The following is a 25558-nucleotide window of genomic DNA, read 5'->3' on the forward strand; positions in this document are numbered from 1 at the left end:
TACAGCAGGGATAGAAGAGGCCCAGTTGGGTTCTGGCATAGACAGGCATTAGGGTCAACCTGAGTGGTGGGCACACATGAGCTTCACCATGGTGGGCTACACAGCAGAGCAGGGGTTGTTGGGGCTGGACTGGTGTCCCACCCAGAGGGCAATGACTTGGGGGACAGGTGAGCTCTCAGAATCTGCTAGTATGCATCCCCGCCACTCTCCTAGCTGAGACTCAGTTTTCTCTTCTGCAAGATGCATAAGATATTGTAAACTCAGTATTTGGGAGGCTGCAACAGGAGGATCACAGGTTTAAGGCTAGCCTTAGTAACTTAACAAGGCCCTCAGTAACTTAACAAAACATAGCAAAAAAATAGGGCTGGGGTATATCTTAGAGATAGAATGACCGAGGGTTTAATCCCCAATATCACAAGGAAAAAAAAAAAAGACCAGAATATCTTGTTCCATGTGCCAAAAGCACACAAGAAGGCTGTGAGTGGCTGTGACATGCAGCTCTGATCTCTGCCTTAGATCAGGTGATAAGGGGAGGCTGAGCAGTGGGCAGGCCTGGCTTGGGGTCAGCGGCCACAGTTGAGCAGGTGTGATGATCAGCGGCAGCTGACAACACACCTGTGCCACTGCTAAGAGAGAAAGTCCCATATCACATGGGGTTAAAAGCCAGGGGCGAGCTAGTGCAGGACAACTGTGCCCCAGTATAGGGAAAAGGGTGGGGAAACCGGCTGGTTGCTGGAAGCTTCAGGTCTTCTTTCACTGTGAATGTACAATCCAGCTCTCAGTGACCCTGCAGCTCAAAGATCCTATCTCTGGGGCTGAGGCTGGGCTTTCTGAACTGAACTATGATTCTCTTGCATCTTCTGTGCTCTGGGCTCCCCTCCAGAACCCCCTGATCTGTGGGCACTGCCCATCTGGTCCTGTGTCCACCTCTGCAGTGGGGCCATGGGATCCTCAAGGCCAGGGCTGGGGCTGAAACACTCCCTCTCATGTGCCCCTGACACTGGGCACAGGCCTAAGCACAGAAGGGTGACTCAGGTGAGGCCTGAGGGCTAGTGACAGGGTCTCTGAGTCCCAGCCCTGGCCTCACAGCTGGTTATCTCACCTTCCTCTCACCAGAGTGGGGTAGATTTTGATCATACACCTTGATCACACTGAGCCCAGTGTCACTGCTGGTGGTCATCACTTGTTTGATGGTGACTGTGGTGACCAGGTAGTGGATGAAGACCAGCTGAAAGTCCTGCTGCCCCCGCCCCTGTGGGACTGGAGAAAATGAGAAACTTTGATTATTGTCTGTATTTTGAGGATTGCCCATCTGACTGGAGCCAGATGAATACATCTCAGGAGGGTTTGGATTTGCATTTCCCCGATTGCTAATGATGTTAAGCATTCATTCACATCTATTGGCCATTTGTGTTTTTTCTTCCAGACAGTGCACATTCAATGCAATTGACTGTCTTACAGGGTGTTTTTGGTTGTTTTTAATAGAGTTTAAAGTTCTTTGTATATTCTAGATACTAGTCCTCTAATATATATGATATCTGAAACTATAGTCTGCTTATAAAGCAAGTATTAAAGGACTTCCTAGAAGTTCTAATAAACAAGTGAGTGAACAGATAGGGCAAGGGAAAAGACTTCTGGGAAGATGGCGACGGAGCAAAACGGGACTTACAAGCCCCGCTAACAACCAATCTCTATTACCACAAAATCAACACCTTTCATAGCCAGAAAACACCATCAGCAGAGAAACAAAAAATGTAATTTTAAGGGACAGAGAAAAAGAGGGCTGGAAAAACGAGACACCAGAAACCAGACTGCAGTGCTACAGCCAGAGCCACGGCGTAAAGCGGCGGGTGCCATTTTGCCTTGCAGCACCAGCTCCAGAGAGGAAGGGAACTCATAATGGAGCTCAGAAACCAGGGAGGAGATACACCGGCCTCACGGCCGAGAACGCGGCAGCAGCGCCTTACTGCTGGTGACAGCGGCGAGTTCACCGGACTGCACCAGACCAACACACTCAACAGCCTACCAAGCTTCAGAGAGGAGCGGCGGACAGCGAGCCAAGGTGAGCCACTGCGGAACATCCGGGCGGGATTCGGCAGATTTCTCCGCGCAGAGAGCATCTAAAGCTCCTAGGGGCTGGGCTCAACGCACCCTGCAGGGACTCAGAGTGGAGTTCAAAAACAGAAAAGAAATACGCCAGCCTCATGGCCGAGGGCGTGGCAGGGGCTCAATATTGCTACCGGATGCAGTAGCAGCGAATTCACCGAGTCCATGACAGCTCCATCTGTGCAGTCAACAGTGAGTCAAATTGCGGCCCCTAGAGGGAAATCCCAGTACTGTACTCCCAGGGACTTGACCCAGTGGGGGAGTGGTGGTGGCAGAGATATCACACCATAGGAGAACACCCAACCTGGCATCCCCCAAGGTCTAAAGCAGCCTCGATTGACTCCCAGGGTCTGAGATTCTGTGATACAACCCAGTAGAGGAGTAGTGGGGACTGAGATACCATAGACTTGAGATCCACAGCACCTTAAGTGAAATCGTAGTGACCCAGGGAAGAACCCAGAGAAGGCACAAACTTCCTAAATCATGGGAAATAAGAATCACAATGGAGCAATGAATGCCCACAACCCCACAACATCAGAACCTGATAAAACAGAAATGCAGAGATTTATAGAAGGTCAAATCAGGAAAATAACTGTAGAAATAATAGAGGTGTTTCGAAAAGAATTCAAGAGAGCCAAAGAGAGATAAAGGATGCAATTAATGAAGTAAAGGCCTCAATTCAAAGTACAAACAACCGATTAGACCACATGGAGAATAGAATCTCGCTCCTAGAAGATGATCATTCAAAAAATGAACGCATAGTTTCTAATTTAGAAAAAAAAATCCGACAGCAGAAATCTGACTTGAATAAATATGGGCCCATTTTAAGAGAGCTAACCTAAGAATAATTGGAATAGAGGAGAGAAAAGAAGGTGAAACCAAAGGGATTAACAATCTTTTCAAGGAAATAATAGCAGAAAATTTTCCAAACATAGAGCAAGAGGTCGATACACAGGTCCAGGAAACTTATAGAACTCCCGTTAGAGAGGATCAGAGAAGAGGATCCCCACGCCACATAATTGTCAAAATGACCAATGTGGAAGCCAAGCAGAGAATCTTAAAGGCAACAAAAACAAAGGGCCAGGTGACATTCAGAGGCAAACCAATTAGAATCACTCCAGACTTCCCAAACCAGGTCATGAGAGCCAGAAGGGCTTGGAGTAACATATTCCAAACTCTGAAAGAAAACAACTTCCAGCCAAAAATTTCCTACCCAGCAAAACCTTCTATCAAATTAGATGGGGAAATAAGAAGCTTCCACGACAAACAGAAACTGAAGGAATTTATGTCTTCAAAACCAGCGCTAGAGAAAATACTCAAAGAGATTAACTACAAAGAAGAAATAGGTAACACACACCAGAACCAGAGAAACAAGATTTTCCATCCAACAGACAACTAAGATTGGTTATCTGTGGAGATTCATTATTTATGTTTGTCTTTTACCTATCTCTAAATTGTATTGTTTGCTTTTATTGTTGCTAATTTTTAGGATTTCTATTTGGAATATGAATATATCTTCAGATATAACATTTGGAAATATTGTATCCCATTCTATCAGTAACTTTTAACTCTGTTTACATTGTCATTGGATATACAATATTTTTTTAAATTTTTTAGGGAGTTTATTTGCCCTTTTGTTGCCTGCGTCATTGAAATCATATCCAAGAAATCACTGCCAATTTCAATGTTGTGAGGTTTTATGACCCAGATTTTCTTCTAAAAGTTTATAGTATTAAGATTTATATTTCGGTCTTTTATCTATTTTGAGTTAATATTTATAAATATTAACTCAAAAGGGTCCAATTTTATTCTTTTTCATGTAATTATTATTTTTCAACAATATTTTGTTAAAAGATTATTATTTCCTCCACCAAATGTTCGTGGAAACCTTGTCAAAAATAACTTGAAAATATATGAAAGAATTTATCTCTAGGCTTTTATTTAATTCCAATGGTTTATATATCTGCCTCTGGAACAGTACTACACTGTTTCATTTATTGTAGCATTATATGATTTGAAATCAGAAAATATATATCTTCTAGCTTTTTTCTTCTTTGAGATTGTTTTGGGTATCTAGAGTCCATATTCCATATCAGGATAGATTTTTTCTGAAAAATAAATAAATAAATGTATGATAGCTTCACCCAAAATAAAAAGAAAAGAAAAAAATATTCTCTGGTAAGAAAGGAAGCAAAAAGAAATATTGAACTGTTATCTTTTAGTCATCAAAAGCTTGGTATCAGACAAATGAAACTGTTTTGTGAGATTATCATTTTTAATATTGGATAAATTGCTATAAAACTAGATGTCAACCACTAAGCCAAGCATGGGAAGGAGGGATGGGGAGGGAACGGGGTGGGGATCAGGTAGGGGCTAACTGGGCGATGTGTGCATGGATGTCTACAAAAGTATTTTCTTTATACCATTATGATGTATGAATACATTGCACCAATAAAAAATAAAAGAAAAAAAAGAAAAAAAGAAACACATGAAATGTAAAAAAAAAAAAAAAGGAAAAGATAGGGCAAGGGAAGGGGAAATAGCGAAATTTTAAGTAGAGTTCTGGCTCCATCTGGTGTCTAATACAAGCTTAGGACCTCAACGAATTTAAAACCCCACTTACAGCAGATGGGAGGGCCTGGAGCCCTCCAGGTGTTGGAAATTTGGGGGATGGATGGAGAAATTAAACTGAAGGGACAGACAGGGGCCAGCTCCTGAGATAGGCCTTTACCTCAGAGACACTGAAGGTTTGACTTGTGCTTTAGAATCACTTAAGGGTGCAAACAGCCATGAATGGTTACATGGGATCAGAGACCCAAGTTGTCAGTGCTCCAAGCCTATGCTTACAGCCTGAATTCCTGAGCCAGATACTGGAGCAGAAGACTCCTGCTGGAGGGAATGGGGATTTCTAGCAATTTGTTCTCCTCAGTTGTCCCTACTGACTACAACTGTGCCTGGTTCCTGGTTGTTTCTATTTGAAAACATAAGGGTGTATTCTGATGCTGTGGCACAGGCCTGTAATCCCAGTGCCTGGGAGGCTGAGGCAGGAAGAGTGCAAGTTTGAGGCCAGCATAGGCAACATAGCCACACACAGTTTCAAAATAAAATTGGAAGGTTCTGGATGTGCACATGAGAAGTAGAATAATCTACTTGGGCTAATGGGCAGTACCACGCACATACACATAAAAAGTACAATGGGAGGGCTGGGCATGGTGGTGCATACTTGTGTGCCCAGTACTTCAGAGGCTGAGACAGGAGGATCATAGGTTCAAGGCCAATCTCAGATACTTAGTGAGGCCCTCTGCAACTTAGTGAGACCCTGTTTCAAAATAAAATTTAAAAAAGATGGGCGTGGTGTCGCACGCTTGTAATCTCCGCACTTGGGAGGCTGAGACAGAAGGATCACGCAGGTTCGAAGCCAGCCTCAGCTACTTAGTGAGGCTCTCAGCAACTTAGTGAGACCCTGTTTCCAAATAAAATATAAAGTAGGTCAGGGAGTATAGCCCGGAGGTAGAAAGCCTCTGGGTTCCACCCCCAGTACCACCAAAAAAATAAAACAAAATAAAATAAAAATATGAAATAAAATAAAAAATAAAAAATGGGCTGGGAGTATAGCTCAGAGGTAGAATGCCCCTGAATTTAAATTTAATCCCCAGTACCACACACACACACACACACACACAAAAAAAAAAAAAACAACACCCAGGATATTTTTTCCATATAAAAGTCTAAAAGAAGAGGGGCATTGTGGCACATGCCTGTAATCTCAGTACTTGGGATTCAGAGGCAGGAAGATTTCTGATTGAGGACAGCCTCAGGAAGTACTGAGACTCTCATCAACCTAGCAAGACCCTGTTTCCAAGTAAAAAATAAAATTGATCTGAGGGTTCCATTTCCAGTGCACAAAAAAAAAAAAATCTTGGAGGTGTGCCTTGGAGGTAGGATGACACTGGGTTCCATCCCCAGAACTACACTTGGGCAACATACATATACACACTTTATGGAGTGGGGCATGTTAGAACATGCCTGTAATTCCAGTACTTGAGAGGTAGAGATAGGAGAATTACAGGTTTGAGGCCAGCCTCAGCAACTGAGTGAGGCTCTGTTCCAAACTAAAATATAAGTTCTGAGTATAACTCAGAGGTAGCAAGACACTGGGTTCAATGCCCAGTAGCCACACACACAATCAAGGACTAAATAGTCCAATTATAACACCGATGTCCTGCCCATCCAATGCCAACCTGTCTTTTGGAGAATTAGCAGGGTGGACTTAGTTTCACAATAGCCTGAGAGCCTGGAGTCCCTGGCCTCTTTCCCCGTTTATGGAGGCAGGAGGCTCCCGAAGTTCCCTCCTCATTTCTCCTCTTTAGCTGCCCGTGGATGTCCATACAGGGACAGTGGGACCCACCAGGGTTCAGTAGAGTCATCTGCTCACACGCATCCCCTCTCTGTGCCCCCAGGTGACACCATCTACACAGCAGGCTGCAGAGGGTGTGGGAAAGGCCAAGTCCCCAAAGCGACATTCTCAGCACACGTCCCAGAGTCAGTGTCGCCCAGGGGCCTCAGGGGGACCAGCGCCCGCCACAACCCTGAGCAGCAGATTTCTTGATGTCAGTGATGAGGTGGATGGAGGCCATGCACAAGCCTCTTCCACCACCTTCCCCATCCCCATTACGTAAATGAGGAATCTGAGTCCCTGAGAAAAAGTTTGAGAATATATCTCGGCCCTGATGTCCTATAAGTATGAAAGGCCCTGGTCCATGAGGTCTGTGACAGGGTTTCCACAGCTGCCTCTGCCTGGGTGGTCTCCAGCAGGTACTGCCGCAGCTCTGTCCCAACTTCCTAGCTCTGCCCACTACTTAGCCCCACCTACTGCTCAGCTCCACCCACTGCTCAGCTCCACCCTAGCCACCCATCCTACTAATTGGCTCCACTCACCTGCTCTGTCCCACCCATTCAGCTGCAACACAACCACTTAACTCCACCCCAAATGCTTAGTTCTGCCCCAACTGTTCCTCCGACCAGTTGGCTCCATTCACCTGTTAGGTCCCGCTCACCTGGTCCTGCACTAACTGCTCCTCCTAGCGTTGGCTCCATTTGCCTGTTAGGTCCTGCCCACTCAGCCCTGCCCAATGCCTCTGCCTCAACTACTTCTACTGGTTGGGTGCTACTGCATCTCTTGCAGATCTTGAGAAAGCTTGATCAGGGAATCCGCAACGGCGTAGATCCCCCATGAAGAATGTCTAGCATTCCTTTCTTCATAAAATTATTTTAGGACTAATTGGATTAATATGTATAATTGAAATTTTATGTATAAACATTATAACTAAAACTGATGGGCAGCAGCTTGTGAGAGACTCAGGCAACAAAGATTTTTTCCCAAGGATAAAGTTATTGGGCCAAACAGTAAGTTCAAACTGACCTTAGTTAGAGCCACTGTATCAGATTAAGTTTGAGTCAGCCTTGTGAAGTGAAACAAAATATACTATGATTATTTAAATGTCTGGCACCTTTGCCCTAAACTTTATAGAAAATAATAACTTTTACTGTCCTTGGCAAACCTGCTTGCATTGCTATGCCCTTGTTTTTCTGCCAAAAAGTAAAGTATAAAAATTATAACAAATCCTGAATAAAATGAAGAAGGTCAAATCTAATTTGTGTGATCATCTTCTCTCATCCACCTCGGCTTCCCCTCATCAACACATGAACCTCGACTGTGCTAGGGCTGGACCCCGGCAGTTTGGATCACTCACCTCACTCAGCTCCATGCATTCAGCTCCGTCCCAACCACTCCTACCCCTTGGGGCCACTCTCCCAGCTCCTCTTGGAATCCTTTGGCTTTCCCAACTGGTTCAGTCCATCACTTGGCTCTGACCCTCCCCCTGGTTGCTACTGGCCCATCCAGGCTCCACCCCATCCTCCAGCCCCGGCCACCTGTTCCCCTCCTGGTTGGCTCCATCTGGTCTTCTCGATCCCATTCCTCCAGATCCACCCCACGGGCTCTTCCTACCAAGTAGCTCCTCCCACACTGATAGGCCCCGCCCTAGCCCTGTCCATCCCCTGCCCTGCCCAACCATCCCTTTGGCTCCACTTGGGCCAGGATCACCATAGATTTTCCACACCCATTTGTTTCCAGTATCCTCTGGGCTTCTACCCTCTGGTTCAGCCCACACTTCTCTTCCCCTGGCCAGCTGCTCCGCCCTTTTCTTTGGATCTACTTGGCTCCACCCAGACTCTAAGGCACCCTTTAGAAGATTCTCTTCAGGCCCAGGGCCTGGCCTTCTGTGTTTACTTAGCTTTGTGGGCTCCATCCTGTCTGTAGGCCAGCCTTTCCCTGCTAAGCAAGAAATATCTGTGCCCACCCTGACTCCAGCCCCAACATTGCCAAATAAGGCTGCACGGTGTCTGACCATTCCCTCTCCATGTCAGGTCACAAGATGGCCTTTTATAATGATGTGAGTGTAACAGATTCTTTCCACAAATCTCAGCCTGAAACTCAACTGTGGCTACAGGGCTGCTGTTTTGTACTTGGGCTGCAAACTAGAACTGACTTGGTTATACTTATTTTTGGTGGTACTGGGAATAGAGCCCTCCTCTACTTTTTATTCTGAAACATTCTCACTAAGTTGCTGTGGCTTGCCTTAACTTGTAGTCCTCCTGTCTTAACTTTCCCAGTACTGAGATTACAAGCATGCAACTCCATGCCCAACTTAGCTACTTTAAATAAGAACAATATATTGGAAGAACAATGGAGAGGTCACAAAATAAAGTCTGAAGAAAACGTTCAGTAAATTGGAAGCTGGGGCTTATCAGTTGGCCTTGAGGCTAAACCCCCTTTTAAGGCCCTCTTGGCACACTGTTCTGTGTGCAGGTGCTTTATCTGCTGTCTCTGTACCATGGCTCAGATCTTTTTCTTTGGAGGAGCAGAGATAGTGAGGGTGAGACAGGAGGATTGCAGTTTTAAGGTAAGCCACATCAATTTAGCAAGATCCTGTTTCAAAATAAAAGATGTAAGGGCTGCTGAGCATGGTGGCACAGGTTTGCAATCCCAGCATTCAGGAGACTGAGACGGGAGGTTCGCAGAGAGCTTCAGCTACTTAGCAAGGCATTTTGCAACTCAGTGAGACCCTGTTTCAAAAAATAAAAAGACCAAAAGATAGGCCTGTGTGTGTAGCTTGGAGGTAGAATGTCCCTGGGCCCCATCCCCAGTATCACACACACAAAAAAAGAGCTGAGTGTGTAACTTGGAGGTAGAATGCCCCTGAGTTCATCCCGAGTCTCTCTGGGTTCACCCTTAGGGTCCCCCCTAATGGATATTAATTTCTGAACGAGACTATTTTTGTCTTTAGCCAAGGATAGTGGTGCGTGCCTACAGTCCCAGCACTTGGGAGGCTAAGACAGGAAGATAGCAGATTTGAGACCAGCCCCACAATTTAGCAAGGCTCTCTAAAACTTCATGAGACCCTATTTCAAAATAAAAAAATAAAATAGGGTTGGGTCCTAAAGAGTAGGCGAGAAACAGAGGCACTGATTAGAGACAATGTAGTTATGCGTAATCTCAAAGAGCAAGACAGAGTCACTGTGATCTCAGGGTTTTTAATTGTTTCTATGTATTTTTAAGGCCTAAGACTTTAATTGCCCTTACATTCTTACTATGGATAAACAATAGAACAAATGGCAGAAGGGATGAGACCTCTATGATAAAAATTATATAACATTAAAGAAAGAAATTGAACACCTTAGAAGATAGAAAGAGCTCCCATACACCTACGTAGGGAGAATGAACATTATCAAAATGCCCATTCTAGCTTGTTCTGGGAAGATGGCGACAGAGAAAAGCGGGGCTTACAAGCCCTGCTAACAACCAATCTCTATTACCACAAAATCAGTGCCTTACATAGCCAGAAAACATCATCAGCAGAGAAATAAGAAATGTAATTACAAGAGACAGAGAAAAGGAGGGCTGGAAAAACAAGACACCAGAAAGAAATCAGACCACAGTGCTGCGGCTGGAGCTGTGGCGTAAAGCGGCCGGCACCATTTTCCTTGCAGCACCAGGCCCCAGAGAGGAGGGGGACTCAGAACAGAGCTCAGAGCCACAGAGAAGATATGCCTGCCTCATGGCTGAGGATGTGTTAGCAGCGCCATACTGCCGGCAGCAGCGGCGAGTTCACCGGGGGGCTCCAGACCAACACACTCAACAGCCCACCAGGCTCCAGAGAGGAGCGGCGGACAGCGAGTCGAGGTGAGCCACTGCGGATCAGCCGGGAGGAATTCGGCAGATTTCTCGGTGCAGGGAGCATCTAAGGCTCCCAGGGGCTGGGCTCAGCACACCCTACAGGGACTCAGAGCAAAGCTCAAAACCAGAGAAGAAATACGCCAGCCTCACGGCCAAGGGCGTGGCAGCGGCGCCATATTGCCACCGGTGGAAGCAGCAGCAAACCCACTGAGTCCACTACAGCTCCATTAGCACACTCCACAAAAGGTCTGAGACTCTGCGATTCTACCCAATAAAGAAGTAGTGGGGACTGAGATACCACAGACTCGAGATCCAGACCACCTTAAGTGAAGTTGTAGCGACCCAAGGGAAGAAACCAGAGAAGGCACAAACTTCCAAAATCATGGGAAAGAGGAATAACAATGGAGCTGTGAATGCCCACAACCCCACAACATCAGAACCTGATAAAACAGAAATTCAGAGATTTCTAGAAGATCAAATCAGGAAAATAACTGTAGAAATAATAGAGGTGTTTCGAAAACAATTCAGAGAGAGCCAAAAAGAGATAAAGCATGCAATTAATGAAGTAAAGGCCTCAATTCAAAGTACACACACCCGATTAGACCACATGGAGAATAGAATCTTGCTCTTAGAAGATGAGCACTCCAAAAATGAATGCATAGGAGCTGCAGCGAGGAGCGGTGCGGCGTACATCTTCCCTAGCAGCACCAGGCTCCAGAGAGGAGGGAAACTCAGAAGGGAGCTCAAATCCAGAGAGGAGGTATGTCGGCCTTGTAGCGTAGGACACAGCAGCAGTGCCTTACTGCTGGTGGCAGCGGCGAGTTCACCGGACGACCCTAGACCAATGCACTCAACCAGCCACCAGGCACGAGAGAGGAGGGGTGGACAGCGAGACGAGGTGAGCCGCTGCTGAATAGCCGGGCAGCAGTCAGCAGTTTCTTCAGCGCAAGGAACATCTTAAGCTCCCAGGGGCTGGGATAAGCACACCCCGCAGGGAATCAGCGGAGCTCAAACACCAGAGAAGAACTATGCCAACCTCATGGTCGAGGATGCAACAGCAGCGCTTTACTGCCAGCAGCAGCGGCAAGTTCACTGGATAGCTGAAGACCAACGCACTCAACCAGCTACCAGGCTCCAGAGAGGAGGGGTGGACAGTGAGCCGAGGTGAGCAAGTGCTGAACAGCCAGGTGGCAGTCGGCAGTTTTGTTGGTGCAGGGAACATCTAAAATTCCCAAGGGCCGGGCACAGCACACCTGGCAGGGACTCAGAGCAGAGCTCAAAACCAAAGAAGAAATACGCGCATCATGGCTGAGGGCATGGCAGTGGTGCCATACTGCCAGTGGTGGCAGCAGTGAATCCACCGAGTTCACTACAGCTCCATCAGCACCCTCAACAACCGTGAGTCAAATTGCGGCCCCTAGTGGAGAAATCCTAGTACTGCACTCCCAGGGACTTGCGCAGATAGTCTCCCTGGGTCAGAGATTTTAGCAGTGCAGCCCAGTGGGGGAGTGGGAGTGGCAGAGATATCATAACATAGTGACAACTCCCCACTGGAGAACGCCCAACTTGGCACCCCACACGGTCTAAGCAGCCTCGATTGACTCCCTGGGTCTGAGACCTTGTGATACAACCCAGTAAAGAAGTAGTGGTGACTGAGATACCACAGACTCGAGATCCAGAGCATCTTAAGTGAACTCGTAGTGATCCAGGGAAGAACACAGAGAAGGCACAAACTTCCAAAAATCATGGGAAAGAGAAATAACAATGGAGCAGTGAATGCCCAAAACCCCACATCAGAATCTAATAACACAGAAATCTAAAGATCTCTAGAAGATCAAATCAGGAAAATAACTTTAGAAATAATAGAGGACTTTCGAAAAGAATTCAGAGAGAGTCAAAAAGAGATAAAGGATGCAATCATTGAAATACAGGCCTCAATTCAAAGTATAAACAACAGATTAGACCACATGGAGAATAGAATCTCACTTCTTGAAGATGATCATTCAAAAAATGAACGCATAGTTTCTAATTTAGAAAAAAGAAAAAAAAACAGACAGCAGGAATCTGACATTGAAGAAATATGGGCCCATTTCAAGAGAGCTAACCTAAGAATAATTGGAATAGAGGAGGGAAAAGAAGGTGAAACCAAAGGGATCAACAATCTCTTCAAGGAAGTAATAGCAGAAAATTTTCCAAACATAGAGCAAGAGGTCGATACACAGGTCCAGGAAACTTATAGAACTCCCTTTAGACAGGATCAGAGAAGAGGATCCCCACGCCACATAATTGTCAAAATGACTAATGTGGAAGCCAAGGAGAGAATCTTAAAGGCAACAAAAACAAAAGGCCACGTGACATTCAGAGGCAAACCAATTAGAATCACTCCAGACTTCCCAAACCAAGTTATGAAAGCCAGAAGGGCATGGAGTAACATATTCCAAACTCTGAAAGAAAACAACTTCCAGCCAAAATTTCCTACCCAGCAAAACTATCCATCAAATTAGATGGGGAAATAAGAAGCTTCAATGACAAACAGCAACTGAAGGAATTTATGTCTTCAAAACCAGCGCTAGAGAAAATACTCAAGGAGATTAATTGCAAAGAAGAAATGGATAATACACGCCAGAATCAAAGAAACAAGAATTCCCATCCAGCAGACAACTAAGCAAAGAAGAATAAACAGTATCTCAAACAGAAATAAGATCTTAACATGTTGGGAATTAAAAATTATCTCTCTATTATCACACTGAATGTAAACGGCCTCAACTCCCCAATAAAAAGACATAAAGTAGCAAAATGGATTAAGAGCCAGAATCCATCCATCTGCTGCTTACAAGAAACACACCTTACAAGTAAAGATAGGAACAAACTCAAGGTAAAGGGCTGGAACAAGGTAATCCATGCTAATGGTACTCGAAAACAAGCAGGAGTAGCAACTATGATATCAGACAAGTTAGACTTCAAACCCAAACTGATTAGAAGAGACAAAGAAGGTCACATTTTACTGGTAAAAGGAATAGCCCAGCAAGAGGAAATAACAATAATCAACATCTATGCCCCAAACATAGGGGCAGCTACTTTCATAAATCAAACTCATCCCAACAAAATAATACTGGGAGACTTCAACACACCTCTCACAATACTAGACCAATCTTCCAGACAGAGGGTCAGTAAAGATGTCTTAGAACTAAAGAACACCATTAACCAAATGGACCTGTTGGACACATATAGAATATTTCACCCAACTACAGCGGAGTTTACATTTTTCTCAGCTGCTCACAGAACCTTCTCCAAAATAGATCACATCCTGGGACACAAAATGAGCACTAGCAAATTTAAAAAATGTTACATACTTCCCTGTGTCATTTCAGACCATAATGGAATGAAACTAGAAATCAACTATAAGAGACCCAGAGAAACAACATAAACATGTGGAGACTGAACACCACACTTCTGAATGAAGAATGGGTCATAGAAGATGTAAGAGGTGAAATCAAGAAATTTCTAGAAACAAATGAAAATAAAGAAACAACATATCAAAACCTCTGGTACACTTTGAAGGCAGTATTAAGAGGAAAATTTATAGCACTGAGTGCTCACATAAGAAAAAGAGAAAATCTTCAAATAAATAGCCTTACGACACACCTCAAAGCCCTTGAAAAGCAGGAACAATTGAACCCCAAAGCCAGCAGAAGATGGGAAGTTATTAAAATTAGAGCAGAAATTAACAAAATAGAGAATAAAAAAACAATACAGAAAATCAACAAAACCAAAAGCTGGTTTCTTGAAAAAGTTAACAAGATTGATAAACCACTAGCCAACCTAACTAAAAAAAAGAGAGAATCAACCCAAGTTATGAAGATAAGGGATGAAAAAGGAGACATTACTACTGACAGCATAGAAATCCAGAGGATTATCAGAAACTCCTTTGAAAAACTATACTCCAACAAAATGGAAAATCTGGAGGAAATCGACAACTTCCTAGATACATGCAACCTTCCTAAACTGAGTCAAGAAGATATAGAACACTTAAACCAACCAATAAAAATCAAAGAGATTGAAACAAAAATAAAGAGCTTACCATAAAAAAAAGCCCAGGACCAGATGGTTTCCCAAGTGAATTCTATAAAACCTTTATAGAAGAGCTAATCCCAATACTACTCAAACTATTTCGGGAAATAGAAAAAACCGGGACTCTCCCAAATACATTCTATGAAGCCAACATCACACTAATACCCAAACCGAATAAAGACAGTTCAAGGAAGGAAAACTACAGACCTATATCTCTGATGAACTTGGATGCAAAACGATTAAACAAAATACTAGCAACACGCATTCAAAACCACATCAAGAAAATCATTCACCATGACCAGGTAGGGTTCATCCCAGTGATGCAAGGCTGGTTCAATATACAAAAATCAATCCATGTAATTCATCATATAAACAGAATCAAAGACAAAAACCACATGATCATCTCAATAGACACTGAAAAAGCATTTGATAAAATTTAACATCCAATTATGATAAAAAACACTGCAGATAATTGGAATAGAAGGAACATATCTCAACATTGTTAAGGCAATCTACAATAAGCCCACTGCCAACATTATATTAAATGGGGAAAAACTTCAAGAATTCCCCCTAAAAACTGGAACAAGACAAGGATTTCCACTATCACCACTTCTCTTCAATATAGTACTAGAGACTCTAGCCAGAGCAATAAGGCAAGAAAAGGAAATCAAAGGAGTACAAATAGGAAAAGAAGAACTTAAGCTTTCACTATTTGCAGACGACATGATACTATATTTAGAAAACCCAAAAACTCAACTAAAACACTTATAGAACTGATCAACAAATTCAGCAAGGTATCTGGATACAAAATCAGTCTTAAAAAATCAGAAGCTTTCCTGTACACCAACCATAAATCCACTGAAAAAGAAATTCAGAAAACACTCCTACTCAGGATCTCCCACAAGAAAATAAAATACCTAGGAATTAACTTGACCAAGGAGGTAAAAGATCTCTACAAAGAAAATTAAAAACACTGAAAAAAGAAATCAAAAACATCTTAGAAGATGGAAAGATCTTCCATGTTCATGGATTGGCAGAATAAATATCATTAAAATGGCCATCCTCCCAAAAGTGATCTACAGTTTTAATGCAATGCCCATTAAACTACCAAGATCATTCCTCACAGACATAGACAAATCAGTCCTTAAATTTATCTGGAATAACAAAAAGCCCAAAATAGCCAAGGTAGTTCTCAGCAACAAAAACCACGCAGGAGGAATTACAATACCTGACTTTAAACTATACTACAAAGCCATTGTAATAAAAACAGCATGTACTGGCAAAAGAACAGATATATAGACCAATGGAGCAGAATAGAAGACCCAGAAACAAGTCCACACACTTTCAGCCAATTGATTTTTGACAAAGAGGCCAAAAACATACACTGGAAAAAAGATAGCCTCTTCAACAAATGGTGTTGGCAAAACTGGTTAACCATATGCAGAAAATTGGATATTAATCCCACTTTTTCACCCTGTATGAAAGTCAACTCACGATGGATCAAAGACTTGGAAATTAAACCAGAGACCTTGAAGCTCCTTGAAGAGGGCATAGGTCCAACACTACAACACATAGGCTCAGACAAACATTTCCTCAACAAGACCCCAAAGGCACAAAAAATTAAAAGGTGAATCAATATGTGCGATTGGATGAAACTGAAGAGCTTCTGTTCAGCAATGGAAACTGCCAAGAACCTCAATCGATAGCCAAAAGAATGGGAGAAGATTTTGCCACCTACACCACCTATAGAGGACTAATATCTATAATATAAAGAGAACTCAAGAAACTCAACACTAAGAAAACAAAGTATCCATAACAAATTGGGCAAATGAACTAAATAGACACTTCACAAAAGAAGAAATTCAAATGGCCAATAAATGCATGAAAAAATGCTCAACCTCACTGGCAGTCAGAGAGATACAAATCAAAACTACCCTGAGATTTCACCTAACTCCAACTAGAATGGCAATCATTCAAAACATAAACAAAAACAGATGCTGGCAGGGATGTGGAGATGTGGAAACTCTAAAACGTTGTTGGTGGGATTGCAAATTAGTGCAACCACTTTGGAAAACAGTATGGAGAATCCTCAGAAGAATGGGAACAAACCTACTATTTGATCCAGCAATACCACTGTTGGGTATTTACCCAAAAGATAAGAAACCAAACTACCAAACTAATGCATGTGTATCTATGTTCATAGCTGCACAATTCACCATAGCCAAACTATGGAACCAGCCAAGATGCCCATCAACAGATGAATGGATTACAAAACTGTGGGATATGTACACAATGAAATTTTACTCAGCCATCAAAAAAAACCCCTCTATTACATCATTTTCAGGGAAATGGATGGAACTGGAGGACATTATGCTAAGTGAGATTAGTCTGTCACAAAAAATAAGAAATCAGATGCTTTCCCTAATATGTGAGAGTTAGAGAGAAATGGGTCATAGGAGGAACTCTTGAAAGAGAAAATCCTATAGAGGAACAAACAAGACAACCTAAAGGAGGAGAAATGAGGGGGGAAGAGGAAAATCTCTAAAACACATAATGTACTTAAACATATCGAAGTCAATCACTAAGCCAAGCAAGGGAGGGAGGGAAGGGGAGGGAGAGAAACAAGATTTTCCATCCAAATGACAACTAAGATTAGTTATCTGTGGAGATTCATTATTTATGTTAGTCTCTTACCTATCTCTAAATTGTAATGTTTGTTTTATTGTTTCTAATTTTTAGGATTTCTAGTTGGAATATGAATATACCTTCAGATATAGCATTTGGAAATATTTTATCCCATTCTATTAGTAACTTTTAACTCTGTTTACATTGTCTTTGGATATACAATTTTATTTTTTAGGGAGTTTGTTTACCCTTCTGTTGCCTGTGCCATTGAAATCATATCCAAGAAATCACTGCCAATTTCAATGTTGTGAGGTTTTATGACCCAGATTTTCTTCTAAAAGTTTATAGTCTTCAGATTTATATTTAGGTCTTTTATCTATTTTGAGTTAATACTTGTATGTGGGATTAGGCAAGGGTCAAATTTTATTCTTTTTCATGTAATTACTATTTTTCAACAATATTTAATTAAAAGATTATTATTTCCTCCACCAAATGTTTGTGGAAACCTTGTCAAAAATAACTTGACAATATATGGAAGAATTTATCTCTAGGCTTTTATTTAACTCCAATGGTTTATATATCTGCCTTTAGAACAGCACCACATTGTTTCAATTATTGTAGTTTTATATGGTTTGAAATCAGAAAATATACATCTTCTAGCTTTGTTCTTTTTCGAGATCGTTTTGGGTATCTAGAGTCCATATTCCATATTAGGATAGATTTTTTTCTGAAAAATAAATATATAAATATATGATAGTTTCATCTAAGAAAGAAAGCAAAAAAATATTGAACTGCTATCTTTTAGTCATCAAAAGCTTGGTATCAGACAAATGAAACTGTTATGTGAGATTAACATTTTTAATTTTGGATAAATTGCTATAATACTAGATGTCAACCACTAAGCCAAGCATGGGAAGGAGGGATGGGGAAGGAATGGGGTGGGGATCGGGTGGGGGTTGACTCGTGATATGTGCATGTATGTCTACAAAAGTTTTTTTGTATCCCACTATGATCTATAAATACAGAGCACCAATAAAAAATTAAAAAAAAAACAAAAATGAACGCATAGATTCTAATTTAGAAAAAAAATATCCAACAGCAGGAATTTGACATTGAAGAAATATGGGCCCATTTTAAGAGAGCTAACCTAAGAATAATTGGAATAGAGGAGGGAAAAGAAGGTGAAACCAAAGGGATCAACAATCTCTTTAAAGAATAGCAGAAAATTTTCCAAACATAGAGCAAGAGGTTGATACACAGGTCCAGGAAACTTATAGAACTCCCTTTAGACGGGATCGGAGAAGAGGATCCCCGCGCCACATAATTGTCAAAATGACTAATGTGGAAGCCAAGCAGAGAATCTTAAAGGCAACAAAAACAAAGGGCCAAGTGACATTCAGAGGCAAACCAATTAGAATCACTCCAGACTTCCCAAACCAGGTCATGAGAGCCAGAAGGGCTTGGAGTAACATATTCCAAACTCTGAAAGAAAACAATTTCCAGCTAAAAATTTCCTACCCAGCAAAACTTTCTATCAAAATAAATGGGGAAATAAGAAGCTTCCACGACAAACAGAAACTGAAGGAATTTATGTCTTCAAAACCAGCGCTAGAGAAAATACTCAAAGAGATTAACTACAAAGAAGAAATAGGTAACACACACCAGAACCAGAGAAACAAGATTTTCCATCCAACAGACAACTAAGATTGGTTATCTGTGGAGATTCATTATTTATGTTAGTCTTTTACCTATCTCTAAATTGTATTGTTTGCTTTTATTGTTGCTCATTTTTAGGATTTCTAGTTGGAATATGAATATACCTTCAGATATAGCATTTGGAAATATTTTATCCCATTCTATTAGTAACTTTTAACTCTGTTTACATTGTCTTTGGATATACAATATTTTTTCTATTTTTTAGGGAGTTTGTATACTCTTCTGTTGCCTGTGCCATTGAAATCATATCCAAGAAATCACTGACAATTTCAATGTTGTGAGGTTTTATGACCCAGATTTTCTTCTAAAAGTTTATAGTCTTTTGATTTATATTTAGGTCTTTTATCTATTTTGAGTTAATATTTGTATATAGTGTTACGTAAGGGTCCAATTTTATTCTTTTTTATGTAATTATTATTTTTCAACAATATTTTGTTAAAAGATTATTATTTCCTCCACCAAATGCTCGTGGAAACCTTGACAAAAATAACTTGACAATATATGGAAGAATTTATCTCTAGGCTTTTATTTAACTCCAATTGTTTATATATCTGACTTTATAACTGTACTATACTGTTTCAATTATTGTAGCTTTATATGGTTTGAAATCAGAAAATATACATCTTCTAGCTTTTTTCTTTTTCGAGATTGTTTTGTGTACATAGAATCCATATTTTATATTAGAATAGATTTTTTCAGAAAAATAAATAAATAAATGTATGATAGTTTCACCTAAAAAAAAAAGGAAAAATATTCTCTGGTAAGAAAGAAAGCAAAAAAGAAATATTGAAATGTTATCTTTAAGTCATCAAAAGCTTGGTATCAGACAAATGAAACTGTTATGTGATATTATCATTGTTAATTTTGGATAAAGTGCTATAATACTAGATGTCAACCACTAAGCCAAGCATGGGCAGGAGGGATGGGGAGGGAATGGATTTGGGGATTGGGTAGGGGCTAACTGGGCGATGCATGCATGTATGTCTACAAAAGTTTTTTTTTTTTTTATCCCATTATGATGTATGAATACAGTGCACCAATAAAACAAAAGAAAAAAAATGCACATTCTACCAAACATAATCTACACAGTCAATGCAATCTCTATTCAATACTAATGTCATTCTTCACAGACCTAGCAAAGTCAGTTTTAGACTGTATATAAATAAAAGACCCAGAATTGCAAGAGCAATTGATTTTCCACAAAGATGCTAAAAACATATGTTGGAGAAAAGAGAGCCTTTTAAACAAACATTGTTGGAAAAAATGGTTTTCCATTTGTAGAAAAATGAAATCCCCACCTTTAATCTTGCACAAGAGTCTACTCCAGATGGAAAAAAGACCTGGAAATTAGACCAGAGACTTTTTATATTACTTATTTATTTTTTATTTTTATGTAGAACATATTGAAAATGGCATATATTCAGACTGTGCTTGGTGGCCTCTCCCCCCAAATCCCCTTCCCTCCCTCCCAACAATGAGTGTCCAGGTCAACCATATTATATTTATATTTTTACACAAATTTGGATGTAGCTCCTTCATTAATCAAACTCACCCTTCTTCCTCCCATACCCTTCCATTCTAGCTTTCCTGATATTTTTCCTCCATTGGCTGAAGTCCCTCTGGTATCCCTAATACTCCTTACTTTGGGCATATTAGAGGAACATAAGTCCCTTCTCTTTCTGTGCTTGGCTGATCTCACTTAGAATAATGTTCTCCAAGTCTTTACAACTTCTTGTGAATGACATAGTTTTGTTCTTCTTTGTAGCTGAGTAGAATTCCATTGTGTGTATTTCCCATAATTTTCCAATCCATTCATCTGTTGATGGAGTCCTAGGTTGGTTCTATATTTTGGCTATTGTGAATTGTGCTGCTATGAACATGGGTATGCATATGTTACTGTAGTTCTCTGAATTCAACCAGTTTGGACAAATACCCAGGAGACATATAGCCAGATCATATGGTGGATCTATTCTCAGTTTTCTAAGACCAAAGGCTTTAAAAATACTAGAGGAGGGCATAAGTCTAGCATTCTAAAATATATTCACAGGTTGAAAATAAACAAAGTTTTTAAAAGACGTACAACTAAATCATTAAATGGAAAATTAGACACTTTACAAAAGATGAAATACAAATGGCAAATAAGTACATTAAAAATGTTCAACATCATTAGCAATCAGGAAGATGCAAATAAAGACTACACTGAGATTCCATCTAACCCCAATAAGAATGGCAATCATCAGGAAGACAACAATAAATGCTGTTGAGAATTTGGGGAAAAAGAAACTGTTCTACACTGTTAGTGGAATTGCAAATTATTGCAATTGCTATGGAGATCAGTGTAGAGATTTCTCAGAAGACTGGGAATGGAGAGACTATATGATTCAGCTATATTACTCTTGCATAACTAGGAAGTAAGATAGAGAATAATCCAGATACTAGAAAGACCTCATAAAATGGAGGATAAACTTCAGTGGAGTAAACAAGGTGGTCTAAGAGAAAAAAATGGGGAGAGGGAGAATCGATGAAGGAAACACTTCCATGGACATCATGTGCATATGTGAGGATACCAATGCCAATCTCAAGTTTCCATTTGGGGAAGGGGGTAATGTGGAGAGAGCTGGGGAAAGACCACCAAGTTCTGTGTGCGTATATGCCACACTCATCATAATTATCATTTATACATTATTATGTGATGCTATAATGGACCAATGAAAGTATTAAAAAGCATAATCTAGAGCCAGAAGTGATGGTGTTTACTGTTGTCCCAGCTACTGGAGAAGCAGAGGACAGGAGAGGGCCAGGGAGAAGGGAGAGAGAGGAAGGAAGGAATAGAGGAGGTAATGGAATGACAGAGAAACTGATACATGTAACACACAGGAAGAAATCACCACAATGAGGCTCCAGAGTTTCATAGTTTCACTAATTGCCTTATTTATGAGCAACACCTAGAATCTCTAATGAAATAACCACATCAGACATTAAAATCAGTGACCTTGATTATGATCACAACTCTATTTTATTGAAAGTACCTCCACACACAGATATTCAGTGCCACAAGACACCTTCCCATAGATGAACATTGGATAACCTTCCATGGATGTTTCATCCTGACAGAAAGAAGACATGACAAAGGTGACCATTGATGCTACATTTTGAAGGGGCATGTCATTCCTATATATCACCTATAAAACAAAGGTCATCATGGATTGTGTGCTAAGTTCTACAAGCACAGATCCTAAAGTATTATTTCTGGGGTTGAAATCCTGGATCTCTTCATTTGTTTCCTATGTAATCTTGACTCATCCAAATTTCTCTGGACCTTAGTTTCTGCCTCTGGTAAATGGACATGATAATATTAATTTATTTAAAATGCAACTTCAATAAAAAGAGTTGATATGAGCTGGGCATGGTGGTGCAATCCTGAAATCTCAGTACATGGGATGCTGAGAAATGAGGTTTGTAGTTTAAAGTCAGCCTTAGTAAATTAACAAGGCTCTCAACAATTTAGCAAGACTCACTTTTCAAAAACAGAAATCAAATAGGACTAACATTTAGAGGTAGAATGTCACTGGGCCCTGCAAAACACATGCACACACACACACACACACACACACACACACACACACACATTGCTTTAGAGATAAGCTGTACAAGAATAGTCAATCTGTAATTTAGTAGTGTTACCAAAAAACCCAAATATTTAAATTACACCACCTTCATTCTTACTTGGTTTTTCTGACAAATTATTTTCAATTTTAGAACAAATTATAAGATGAAACAATGACAAAAGTTCTCCATCACCATATATTTTAACATTTACTCTCCTTCCCCAATACAACCTTTATAGCCTTGATTATTTGTTTTTCAGTACTGATCAGCAACAAAGAATTGATTGTGGCATAGCCATTGCCCACCAGCATCTGGAGCCACAGGCGAGCTGGATCATCCTTCAGCAATACTTCATAGAAAGAGCAGACAATGCAGTCCAAAAAGTACATGATAACAAAGAAACTCATGAGCAGCAGAATGGTCCAGGTGGCCCTTTGTTCTGCGGATGCTTTTGAGGAAACACTGGTGCTGTGGAGATGCTGGGACTGCTGCTTATGCCTGCACAAGAGACCCACCATATACCCACTTGAAAGGGCCATGAGTCCTATAATCAAGATGTCTTGAAATACCCCCATTGCAGTAAAATAGTTCTTGTAGAAGTAACCCTTGGGTGAAACAAAACAGGATTCTGAGACAAACCGAAGGGCTGTCTTATTGGTTGGGCCAGAAATGGAGATTAAAAAATGAGCATTTATAAATATACTGGAAACACAGAGAATGAGAAAGCAACACAGGCTGTGTTGTGAAGACTTATGTTTGAACTTTGCCAAGCAGGAGCTTCTGGGGCTGAGGATGATGGCCTGGAGGACACTCAGCAGGCAGGTGGTGCAAAGAGAGAGGCTCTTCATCAACCTGTACAAGTAGATAACTGATTTGCATGTGATATCATCCCAGAAGTTCCAAGATCCAAACTTGTCTATGTCCATGAACACCCTGGCTATTAGCATCACTAGATGAATTAGTGCCAAGAGGCCAACCATCAGGTCAGTATTCTTGGACCTATGTTAGAAAAGGGACACGAGGAGGTGGAAGAGAAGCAAAATGGTGTTGGCTGATATCCCAATGCAAATTTGGGAGAAAAAGGTATTTCTAGTGGCAATAAAAGCATAAATGGTGATGTTTTCACTCATTTTTCTAGTGAACAGTTCATAGTAATTGTCTGAGAAGGAAACGAAGACAAATTCTCTTTACCTTAGATATTAACAACTTCATCAATCTTAACTAACACTATTGCCAGCATTAAAATTTGTGGGTTCATCCTAATGCACAGTTTTACCCCTTTGATACTAAAGTATTTCTATTTCACTCTTTTGTTTTTCATGGATAGGGCAATGATTTACTTATCTTTGTGTCTGCAGCAACCTGATAAAATACTTGGTAAGAAGAAATAAAAAGTGTCTCCACCATCTCGTATCCTATTAAGATATTTGACATCAATGCACAAATAAAAATGTTTAAAGAAAGAGAAGATTCTCATGCAGAATGTCCACAGACAACCCTGCACACAGTTATATCTTTCTGTGCCAGCATTATTCTTAATAATATATTGGGAATTAAGAAAGAAACTATTGATAAATGTTGACTCTGAAGACAGAATGCTTACTTTTTTTCTCTTTTTTTTTGTACTGAGATGGAACCCAAGAGTACTCTACCTAGTTCTATTTTAATTTGAGACAGGTGTCACTAAGTTCCTGAAGGTCATGCTAAATTGCTAACACTGGCCTTGAAACTGAAATTGCCCTATTTAGCCTCCCATTTACTATGATTACAGAGTGTACATCATCATGCCTGCCTAAAATGCTTCAATTTAAACTCATGATCTAGCCAGGCATGGTAGCACACACTTGTAATCCCAGTACTTCGGAGGCTGAGATAGGAGGATCCAGGTTTGTGGCCAGCCTCAGCGACTTAGTAAGGCCTTCTGCAACTTAGTGAGAACCTGCTTACAAAATAAAGAATAGAAAATCGGGCTGGGGCATAGCTCGGAAACAGAATGCCCCTGGGTTTAATCCCCAGCACCACAAAAATAAATAAATAAGTAAATAAAAATAAATAAATATGAATTCATGATCTGTAATTTACTACAAATGAGAACTTTAGCAATTTCTTAAATCTGTAATGCATCTGTTTCTTGACTAAATACAGTTGAGTTTATTACATTCTAAAGATCTGATGAGTATAAAAAGATTAAATAAATGTGCTAAACATGTGGCATTTCTGATACATACTGATTTTGATAGCTATGTTAGCTATTATGTTTATTACATGATTTCTCATTGGCATGGATTAAGATTCAGTACATGTCTTTGATGAATTTTCTGGGTGTCCCTGCCTCAGTGAGAGAGGAGAAACCCTTACAAAAAGCACAGATTCCTAACAATATATGTTCATAAGGCTCTGGTAGAATTTTAGTGTTTTCCTCTGAATCCTACAGGATTTATCTTTCCCACAGTTTTGTCTCCTCAAAATCATGTGCATAAGTTTGTTATTTTTATAGCTCCTTAGAGAAGTTTGTTTTATGAGTTACAAAATGTTCAAGAGTTATGAAAAAATTATAACTGAATGTCTGGATGGAGGTAGGTAATGGTGATTGAATCTGAGTGTTTTACCACTGAGCTACACTGTTAGGGCCTCAAACAAAAGTGACTTCATCTTAGCCTCCAAGTCTTGCTCAATATATCCTTACCTCCAGATTCTGGAGAAATCTCCGCCATCCTGCCTAAGATTTGCCTGTAAGCCCCTTGCTTATTGCACCCCTCTGCTTACAGGAAAGCCCTATAATCCTACTTATCCTGATGTAACAACCCCCCCCTTGGCAATAGTTAACCAACATTCCTTAACTATGTAGTATCTCTACCTGATCCCTTCCCCTTGGCAATAGATAACCCTCATTCCCCTCCCTGAAAAATCTGTCCTTAAACAACCTATATAATCTTCTAGTCTCTAAGTGGACTTGGGCTCTTTTCCCTGGAGACCCGTTCCATAGGTTTTATTCCAATAAAATCTGTTCTGCCATTGAGCCATCTCCTGTCTCCTTTTTTCCTGAACTTTTTATACACCCTCAGCCTTTTTTATTTTTATTTTTTTTAAATGAGAACTCACTAAGTTGCCAAGGTAGGCTTCTATTTTGCCATCCTGTCTCAGCCTCCCACTACTTGGAGTCTAGTTTAATAAGATTACAGATAGTATATT

At 40.7% G+C, this 25558-nt stretch overlaps 1 pseudogene across 1 annotated transcript; it reads right to left on the reverse strand.

Moving 5' to 3' along the window:
* Positions 1-803: 803 nt before the first annotated feature.
* LOC308277806 (vomeronasal type-1 receptor 90-like) lies at positions 804-25080 on the reverse strand (annotated as a pseudogene). Its single transcript has 4 exons — positions 25053-25080; positions 22578-23525; positions 1114-1260; positions 804-1012 (listed from the first exon to the last, which is right to left on the reverse strand). The product of its transcript is annotated as a vomeronasal type-1 receptor 90-like (transcript).
* Between the last annotated feature and the right edge of the window lie 478 nt (positions 25081-25558).

Source organism: Muscardinus avellanarius (assembly GCF_963383645.1).
Source record: "Muscardinus avellanarius genome assembly, chromosome: 20".
NCBI classification, from domain to species: Eukaryota; Metazoa; Chordata; class Mammalia; order Rodentia; family Gliridae; genus Muscardinus; species Muscardinus avellanarius.